Raw genomic sequence first — 10,449 nt, 5'->3', positions numbered from 1 at the left:
AATAGTAAGTAAACATTAAGACATCACCACATTTCGTTTGCTTAACCAAAGTAAACGAAATGTTTCCACCTCTAAACGAAGAAACCATCAAATGAGCAAAGTCAGATTTTCCAACTAAACAAAATACATAGTCCACTCATAACAACAAGTAGAGAAACATGGCGTCTTTTGCAACAAACACCTGCCGTTCAACCTTCTGCTGCCTTGAAAGGATTGGGGGCAGCTCTTTCACCGAAGCTAAGCTCTTCATTGACCCTTCTTGTCAAAGCTTCAGACCCAAATCCACAGGTAAAATCTAAAGCTTTGAAATTTGGAATCTTCGATTGAGATTGGCGAAAATAGGTATTAAAAGGTTTGGGTTTTTTGTAGAGCTGGTGTTGTTGTGGCTATGGAGACAAAAGTGTTTACTTTGTTTTAGAAGATTTGGGTAACACAACAGGAAAATGGGATGTATGTGGATATGATGCTTCCTCTCCTTACAAGTTACAACCCACTTCAGGTTTATAACAACACTTAATCCTAGATCTATATGCCCTTCAAATTCTGACTTTTAATTTTGATTGTTATTCTGTTCTTTGCTTGCTTGCAGAGCAAGTTCTTTAAGACACTTGCTGCTCCTCACAAAGAGGGGTTTGCTTCTCAAGTTTTTGATTATTGGACGAGGCTTTTTGCTTACTTATGCAGTGTGAACTCGACCGTATAAGAGAGGTCCTCAAGAGATCGTTTCATATAGATAAAGAGGTATGTGGCAGAGTTTTGAGGTGAATCATCATTTAGCTTTCAATATTTTTCTCAAATTATAAATTTGAAAATAACATGTGGAAATTTGTTTTCCTAAGATCTCAATATTCTTACCTTACTCTTGCTCACATTTTCCAGTATGTTAATGAGGTTTTTAATATGTTATATGACGTATGTTTTGACTTTTGAAGAAGGGGATGGTTGTCAAATTTGGGGTCAAGAAGATTCAGCAGTGGGGAGATGAAAAGTTGCATCATAGTTTAACAGATAAATATCATCTAAATGATTAGCTCAGATGAGCCAATTATGGAATTAATATCCGTTTACATATGTAATAGTATAAATAATGATAATCTAATAATACAAGATGTTATTTGTTGTAGGACATTCGGAAGTAAAGAAAAATTTATAATCCATCTATCATCTATGGCATTTGCATATAAAATTATGTTTGTTAATGGTTCAATTGCTATGGTAAGAGTAAGTGTATTTGACAATATTACATTCATGAATTTTACTCTTTTTATGTCTTGGAATATTTCAAATTTAAAACTCAAGTGTAATACAAACATACTAATTAATTTTGTTTTTTTTTTTTGTAATGCAACATATATTTTAATAAAATATTACAATTACTTTTAGATGACTTTAGTACTAATGAAATAGTGTGGTTAGGATTCTTTTTTTTTGTCAAAAATGAATTTAATAAAAAATTTTAGATAATTAGTGATCCAAAATCTTGGAATTTTGAGATCAAGAAACCTCACTATTTCATTAGTACTAAAGTCATCTAAAAGTTAAATCATTGATATGATCTTATCACTATAACTTAAATTACATCAAATATAACACAAAAAAAGAGTCAAAACGCAACATGGGGCGAGTATCGCGGCTAAACAACCTAGTATAATACATACTATACAAATCTGTGGCCTGAGATTGGTTCGGTTAACTTTGGTTAGATAGCATATTTATTATCAATCCAGTTTGACCTCGATCACGAAAGAGAAAAGCAAAAAAACACTAGCAATATTTCACATGCAGGTGGAGATGATCATTACATTCACAAAGATCACAAAGGTTTTCATTTTTTGGTACGACTTGAGAGAGTAACCAACACACATTAACTAAAGATTTGAGTTATATAGACATGAGAGATTGCCCAAAACCCCCCACACCACATGAAGAAATGATAGCAGATCTGTTGACATTTCAGGATCTTCCTCTTAGTCTTTCTTAAGAGGTTCACCATCTCCCTTACACTCACTTGTATGCTCTGTTTCTCTTACTCTAACAGAAGCATAAAGACTCTCTCTTTACTCTCTTGTTCTTTCTTTGTTTCTTTTCATATGACAAACGATTTGTAAGAGAGAAGAGAGAACACACATTAATTGTCTACATTTTCTTTATTGGATCTCAAGGATATCTTCCTTACAACACAAGCACACATACATATAGTAGTTTCTCTCCACTTGCCACACACACACTTATGCCCATACCTTAGGCCATACTTCTACTCTCTTACACAAGCCACACTAGTAGCCACTCTACTTACTCATTGGAACTCTAGTCCTTGATTCACTCTTACACATTCAACAACTCTTAACAACTCACTATGACTAGGTTTACTTTAGTTATCACAACTCTTCTTGTTGGACCTTAACTAAACACTTATTCCTATGGGCCTTATCATCAACGATGGCCCAATTCACAAAACACAAACCCAAATGGTTTGTTGACTTTCTTCTCCTCCCTTGACTCCTCTCTTCACGTCGTCTCTTCTCCGACAACGTTTTCTTCTTTACGGGAGCTTTGCTGCCTTGCTTCTTCTTCTTTGTTCTTCGACTGACTGATTTCTATTTGTTGCAGATTTAATCAAGAACTCAATTCTCAACAAGATCACTCTTCAAAGATTGGTCCAAGATAGTCACCTTCCAAGCTAGCCAACGCCTGAAACTCTCTCTCTGCCTCCATCCACTTGGTCCCAAGCACCACGACCCTCACTGTAGCCTCAACCTGGATCCTAGACATCTTATCATTCATGAAGATCGGGTTCTCTCCTGGGATGTACTTGTAATCCGGCATCTTCGTGTATGAGAGGTAAACATTCTCGATAGGACCACACCTCATGAACACACCGTGCTTCAACACCTTGTGCACCACACGGTGAATTATCTCTCCTTTAAAGATCTTGAAAGTCATTCCGCTGAACATCACCGGGAACAGAACTTCACCCGTGTGCTCCCTGATCTTGCCTTCTCCAATCTTGTCCAGAGTTGTGACTGCCACGTAGTAGCCAAGCTCCTTGGTTGCTTTCTTTGAAGCAAATGCGTCTAGTAACTGGACTAGTATAGCCCTCTTTAGAATCAGCCCTTTTGCGTCCATGTTTTCAGCTGGAATCATCACGTTCCACGGTAACTGGACTTTGAGAAACATTTTTCAACCTTCAAAACCAAACAAAAAAAACAATTGTCAAACAGTTACATAAGGAACATGCATATACCTATCATCGCATAACCATTTTTCTCAAAGGAAAGAACAGAGAAAGACTATTGACAAAATCAGAACGGAAAAGAAAAAGATAGTAGACAGAGACTTCTAGGTTCTTCTCTGAAACGAACATCTATGTTTACGAATCATCATCAGCAACCTATGATCAAATGTTCTGTCTTTATTTAAGAATCTGGAATACAATAAAAATGCACTAGCAACATACCAATTCCACCTATCGACAGTACTCAGCGCATAAAATCAGAAACCGATTTCACATTATACCTATACCAAGACTAACAGAATGATTAAAAAAAAAATGTGAGCTTTGACTGTAAAAAAAACTTCAGTCAGGCATTTAAACAAACACTGTGCAGGCATGTAAGTAACCAAGGCAGAATCATCAAAAATTCCATCAAAAGCTAACAACTTTACAAGAAATGAAAGACCCACAACAGCTTTGAGTTTGCAATTTACGACTAAGTACTCAGACCATCATTTTTTCTCCACATTTTATCTACCAACCTACAATGTCCAAGACCCTATAGAACTGAAAATGTCTTGAGAAAAGAGTTGAGAATATCGGAAGAGTAAAGAACCCTTACCTTTTTTTAAGATTCCGAAGGTAGGAAACAAACGAGAATCGAGCAACAGAGAGAGTGAGACTGATTTTGAAGAATCAATGACAAAGGGCCGAGGCGAGAGACAGAGAGAGAAGAAAGAGAGACGACGAGACAAGACGCTCTCAACTCTTAAGACTTCAATAATTTGGTTGTTTACAAGTTAATGGGCTATAAAGGCCCATTACTATTGACCCAGTAATATGCATATTTTTCACCTGAACGTAACGTTTAAAATCAAATAAAAGATTTTTTGTTTTTCTTAATGGAAGAATATAAATATTAGGATGATTAACCTTTGAATCCTATACTGAACTATCTCAATAGGTTAATCTCTACTTTACTTCTAAGGATTAGCTTCTACATAGTGCATGCTTGTATCTTAGGTGATAGATTTGTGCAATTCTTCTATTATAATCTGAAAATGATCTAATGTCTGTTTATTAACGGTTCTACAACCATGGCTTTTTAACAACTGGGTTGCAAATTAATTATATTTTATGTTTATTTATCCCAAAAAACGAAATAAATTCACAAATATATATATATATATATGTATTTATTAAATAAACTAAGACTCAGATCCCACGCAATATCGCGGGGGAAGTATTTTAGAAAAAAGTAAATAAAAATTTAAAAATGAAAATTATACATTATGGAATCATTTGAATGTAATAAAATAGTTTGAATACATAAATTAAACATAAACTGTTACTAAAAACACAACCATCAAAATGAAAACTTGTAACAAAAAGTATTATGTAGAATAGACGCAACTTTGCAAAAAAAATATTGTTTAAATTATTATAGATATAAGGTTTTTTTATGAAGAATTATGGTAAAGTTACAATTAAAAAAAATCATTATGACAAAGTGATCCAAACTGAGAATATTGAACTAATGGTTGTAATGAGTAAATATAAATTTTTATTAAATAATTATAATTAAAAACAAAATAATATAAATTTTGAATATTAAATTAGTTTTAAACGAAAAGTTAAGATAAATAGACGCAACGCAAAAATACTATATTCAGTTTTATTAAATTTCTATATTGCTATAATTATTTCTAAGATTTTAGTTAGATTATAGAATAATGTTGAATATTAGATATTAATATTCAAATTATTTAGATTTAACATAAAACGGAAAATTTGTTTCGACGAACAATGATTTGTTAGTTATTGATGAAAAGACAAATATATAAAAAGTTCAAAAGACATGACTATTTAAATAGACACACTTATTCGAACGAAAAGTTGTGATGAAAAAATATAAATAAAATATAGTGAAAAGACAACTCTAAAATGAAAAGATCCAACTGTTTGAGTTTAAAAAAAAGGAATAAAAACAATTTTCTTACAAAAAAAACACTAAGCAAAGTCGCAATTGTTGTTCGTATTTATTCATATTGTTATTCTTATTTTTAAATATTAAACTATTTTTTTAACAAAAACTTACGATAAAAAGATACACAAGTGTAAATTCTATATTAAGTTGTATTAAATTTCTCTATCGCTATAATCATTTCTAAAATTTTAGTTACATTATAGAATCATGTTGAATGTTAGATATTAATATTTAATTATTTAAATTCAATATAAAATGGAAAATTTGTTTCAACGAACTTGTTAGTTACTGATGAAGAGACAAATATAAAGAGACTTCAAAAGACATGACTATCTAAATAGACACACCTATTAGACCAAAAAGTTGTGATGAAAAGATATAAATAAAATATAGTGAAAAGACACAACTTTACAATGAACAGATACAACCGTTTGAATTAAAAAAAAAGTTATGAAAAGGTGCTACAAAAAAATCGTAAATATTGTGTCTGCACTTGATTTCACCTAATAACCCATATAAACTGCTTTTAAATAAAAGACATATTTCTTATCATATTGAGAAGTCAAATTCAAAAACTCACTGTATAATCCATCTAACTCTTGAAAAAAAACTCTAGGTATTTTCATGAAATTTTTATATTTAAAATTAACTAAAAGTTGTAAATTAGATTCGTCATTCCAAAAATCTTTTGTTAAATCAAGAATTGGAGGAATATTTTTACTTTTAAAAGAATGAATGCCATAAAATAATTTAGAAAGTTGTAAAAACTGTTGATATTGAAATTTTATATTATTTTGTGTTATTGATATATCATGGTTTTTACGGTTTTTAACCATGATATAAGTGTGTTTTTTGAGTCTTTTGATTTGTTTTCTAGGTTGTTTTTGTGTCATTACAGGTTTTCTAGGATTTTGGCATGGATGGAGCGAAATGGAGCAATTTGGACATTTTGGAGCATTTAACCCGGAGGAAACAAACTTGGAGTCGAAACAGAGTGATGGTGTCGGTCGACACCCTGTTTTATCTGACGAGAGAACAAGAATGGAAGTTTTGCAATTTTGCCCGAAGTTTTTCACAAATGCATCATAAGCCCCTGGACGTGTTTTAAGATGTATATATTTTAATTTTAGGTTTTAGAAACCTCTAAGTTATTTTTTAGCAAGTTTTATTTTCCTGTAACCCTGTGAGATTTTGAGAGCTTTGGAGAGAGAGAGAGATCTGCTTTGAGAGAAGAATTCTTGAACTCGCTTTTACTCTTTTAATTTCAATTGCTTATTATTCAGAATTATGTCTTGTTCTTCATTAAACATGACTGAGTAGTTTGCTTGTTAGGTTTAGGGTTTTTCACAGGGATTTTATGATTTATTAGATCTATTTATTTAGGATTCATTATCTTTCTAGATCTTCATCTTATGTTGTTCTTCACATTAATTCTTGATTGATCACCTAGAATTAATACTTTAGGAAAATAAATTGATATGAGAATATAATTGATTTTCCTGATAAAAACTTTTGATTAGCAAAATTATTTCTTGCAAAGAGATTTGATTTAGTAAGTTTGTGAACAATCTAACCTGTTTTTAAAGCTGATTTTTAACCTAGAATTTTACTAAGAGATTTGGATTTTCTGGTTTTAAATTTAGATAATATTTGGAGTGAGAACTGATTTATTTTACAAAAGAGTTTAGAGTTCTAGATCTATTCTTAATTGCTTGAATCCTAATTATTTCTTGATTTAATAATTTGTAATTTCCTGAGAAATTCCCTAGGCCTATCTTTTTGATCTTCGGAATTTACAACAGTTTAATTTAATATTTTGCATTGCCTTTTTAATTTAAATTATCTTGTTTAGCGTAATTCATAAAACTCTATAATTTATTGTGTAGACTTGAGTCCTGTGGAATTCGACCCCTAAGTACTGCAGTAACCTCTTAATTTGAGAGAATAGCTCTAGGGTTTAATTTGAGCTTATCAGTCATGGCAAAAAAATGAAAACAGTTCAAAAAGACAAATATATCTAAATTTCAAAAGATATGAATATTCGAATAAACACAGCTTTACAGTGAACAGTTGCAACTTTACAAAAAAACTTGTTACAATGAACAATCGCAGCTTTTTGTAAAACACACAATTTAATTTTTCTACATATTTTTTAAAAAAATATCCAAAAGGTACGGTTGAAAAAACACAACTTTTGGTGGCATTTATTCGGATTGATATTATATATAGACATTAAATTTTTATATTTAAAATTAACTAAAAGTTGTAAATTAGATTCATCATTCCAAAAAACTTTAGTTAAATCAAGAATTGTAAGAGTTTCTTTACTTTTAAAAGAATGAATGCTAGAGAATAATTTAGAAAGCTGTAAAAACTGTTGATATTAAAATTTTATATTATTTTGTGTCATGGCAAAAAATAGTTCAAACAAATAGATTTCAAAAGATACGAATAATTGAATAAAAACAACTCTACAATGAACAGTTGCAACTTTACAAAAAACCATTACAATGAACAATCACAACTCTTTGTAAAAGATACAATTTATTTTTTTTACAGATTTTTAAAAAAAAATATCCAAAAGGTACGATTGAAAAAACACAAATTTTGGTGGCATTTATTTCTGACTGGGTTTAAATATATTGAAAAGTCAAATCCAAAAACTCACTATGTAATCCTTCTAAATCTTGGAAAAACACTCTATGTATTTTCATTAAACTTTTATATTTAAAATTAACTAAAAGATGTAAATTAGATTCATCATTCTAAAAATCTTTTGTTAAATCAAGAATTAGAGGAATTTCTTGACTTTTAAAAGAATGAATGATAGAAAATAATTTAGAAAAATGTATAAATCGTTGAAATTGAAATTTTAGTTGATTTTGTGTCATGGCAAAAAAAATGAAAACAGTTCAAACAGATAAATATATATAGATTTCAAAAGATATGAATATTTTAATCAACACAACTTTACAATGAACAATTGTAACTTTTCATAAATAACCGTATTAATGATCCATCATGATTTTTTAGAAAATATCCAAAAGATACGATTGAAAAAACATAAATGTTGGTCGCATTTATTCGGATTGTTATTATTATATTATATATATATATATATATAGATTTTAAAGATTCACAATCATGATCAATCATCTATCAATAAAGTATATAGTGGCTCCAAAGTGGAAAGTGATGGAAGAGTAGTCAGGTGTTTTGATGCACTTGCAGCCTACTTGAGACACATGATAACCAAAGATAAAAATCATAGTTTTAGTCTCATTTATTCTCTGAACACTATCATCTGAAAAACATTCAATATTATAGTGGCCTTAATATAATGAATAAAGAAGTGATATTCATATCAATTATAAGTAAATCCGCCAATACGATACATTGGAACCTAATTGGAGGATTTCTCCCTCTATTATGTGGTGGATTCATTTTGGTTTGGAAGACATGAGTGTTCATTACCTCCTTAGTATCCATGATGATAAAGATATGCTTACATAACATTGATTGTTGTTTCGTTAGGAGTTATTGTTATCATCTTGGGAGCATCCAAGCAAGTAATCCATACTTTCTTAAGGGAACATTAATGTTCAATTTTTCGCATGTTGTATTTGAACAAATCATCGCAAGTTGTAAGATATAAAATCAACAAATGGTAGTCAACATTTTTTCCCAAACTGAACATTCCACAAAGTTTATTGTTCATTGAGATTTACAAAAACTTAGAAAAAACCATAATGATACACTAAATATTTAACTATTACTTCTTAAATGAAAATATTTCACTTCGTAAATATTACAACAACTAATTATATTTTCATATATAATCTATAATAGTAACAATAAGAAAACCATCTTACAATAAAGTATAAATTACATAGTATAAACTCAACAGAAATATTATATATATATATATATATATATATATTGACATCATAGAAACAAATTTTAAATGCAACAACACATATACAACAAATATAACCATGATTAAAAATAATTATAATATATGGTTGTAATAATAATAATGTATAATCAATTTCAAATTAGTGTATTGAATAAAATAATTTTAATTTAATATTATTTTAATTTAACTAATATTAATATATAATTTAAACTCATGTATAATAGAACTTGTTAGATATATATTTTATTTTTATGATTTATAAGAAAATGAAAATAAAAATAATAATAAGATATAAACTATTGAATAAACTTTTTTTTAACAATTGTGAATTTATTATACCATATAACAATCTTAATTATGATTTAAATTATATAAATTAAGATTGTTATATAAACTTTCAATAGTTAAGATTTTATTAACAATCTTAATTTATATAACAATCTTAATTTATATAATACCATAAACTTTCAATAGTAAATCATAATTTTAATGACTCTTTTAAATCTTAATTATGAATAAATTTAATCATTAAATTATGATTGTTACAAAAAAAGTTTATTCAATAGTTAAAAAAAAATCTCATCTTGTTAAAAAAATTTAATCATTAAATTATGTGTTTAAAAATTTTATTCAATTTTGGTTCTATGATTTACAAATACTTGTTAAAAATCTCATCTTATTCATTTAATGATTTGTTTTTGGATTTCAAAATCCACATTATGTTTTGAATAGATTTGAAAGTGTAAAATAGAAGTTTCAAATCAAAATATAAAACATGTTATTTCAAAATTCATGTGTTTTGATTTTCATAATTTACAATTCTATATGGATTTACAAATCACTTTTCCAATAATAGCACCTAAGAAAATATGTTTTATTATATTTAACTGTGAAAGACACTAATCATGATCATCTCATTTATGAGTGTCATAAAAGTACATTAATATTAAAATTAATAAGTACTTCTATTTTGGAGATTTAAAGTGTCTCTCTAAAGACACTAATCTAACTTTTTAGTTTTTACACATTTAAAGAAATCCTTTTTTTTAGAGACACTCCATAGAAATGAGTCAATGTGACTAATGAGGATGGTCTAAAGGATCTAAATCTTTGTCCAAGTTGTCATCCAAATGAAAATCCTAAAACCTAATTTTTTGATGATCAATTCTTTATTCTTTGCTTAAGAATACATATTCAAATACATCATCTAGACCATGAGTTTTAGATTTGAGAGAAAGGAAGAACTCTACTTATGCTAAGACCAAAGAAGAAACATAAAGTTGATGATGATAATATATAAAGGTTAAAAAAAAAAAAAAAAAAAATCTATAC

General features: G+C 28.7%; 1 long non-coding RNA gene and 1 pseudogene across 2 annotated transcripts; one reads left to right on the top strand and one right to left on the bottom strand.

Moving 5' to 3' along the window:
* LOC147928813 (uncharacterized) lies at positions 1–1,130 on the top strand. Its single transcript, XR_015580963.1, has 3 exons — positions 1–288; positions 370–499; positions 590–1,130. It is a non-coding gene; the product is annotated as an uncharacterized LOC147928813 (long non-coding RNA).
* A 1,002-nt stretch (positions 1,131–2,132) lies between these two features.
* Positions 2,133–3,985, bottom strand: LOC104742592 (DNA-directed RNA polymerase V subunit 7 pseudogene; annotated as a pseudogene). The gene is made up of 2 exons (XR_015579396.1): positions 3,837–3,985; positions 2,133–3,185 (listed from the first exon to the last, which is right to left on the bottom strand). The product of XR_015579396.1 is annotated as a DNA-directed RNA polymerase V subunit 7 pseudogene (transcript).
* Between the last annotated feature and the right edge of the window lie 6,464 nt (positions 3,986–10,449).

This window comes from Camelina sativa, chromosome 14 (genome assembly GCF_030686135.1).
Source record: "Camelina sativa cultivar CO46 ecotype springtype chromosome 14, ASM3068613v1".
NCBI classification, from domain to species: Eukaryota; Viridiplantae; Streptophyta; class Magnoliopsida; order Brassicales; family Brassicaceae; genus Camelina; species Camelina sativa.
Note: the sequence above shows the minus strand (reverse complement) of the source record. Positions and strands in the feature narration are given on the sequence as shown.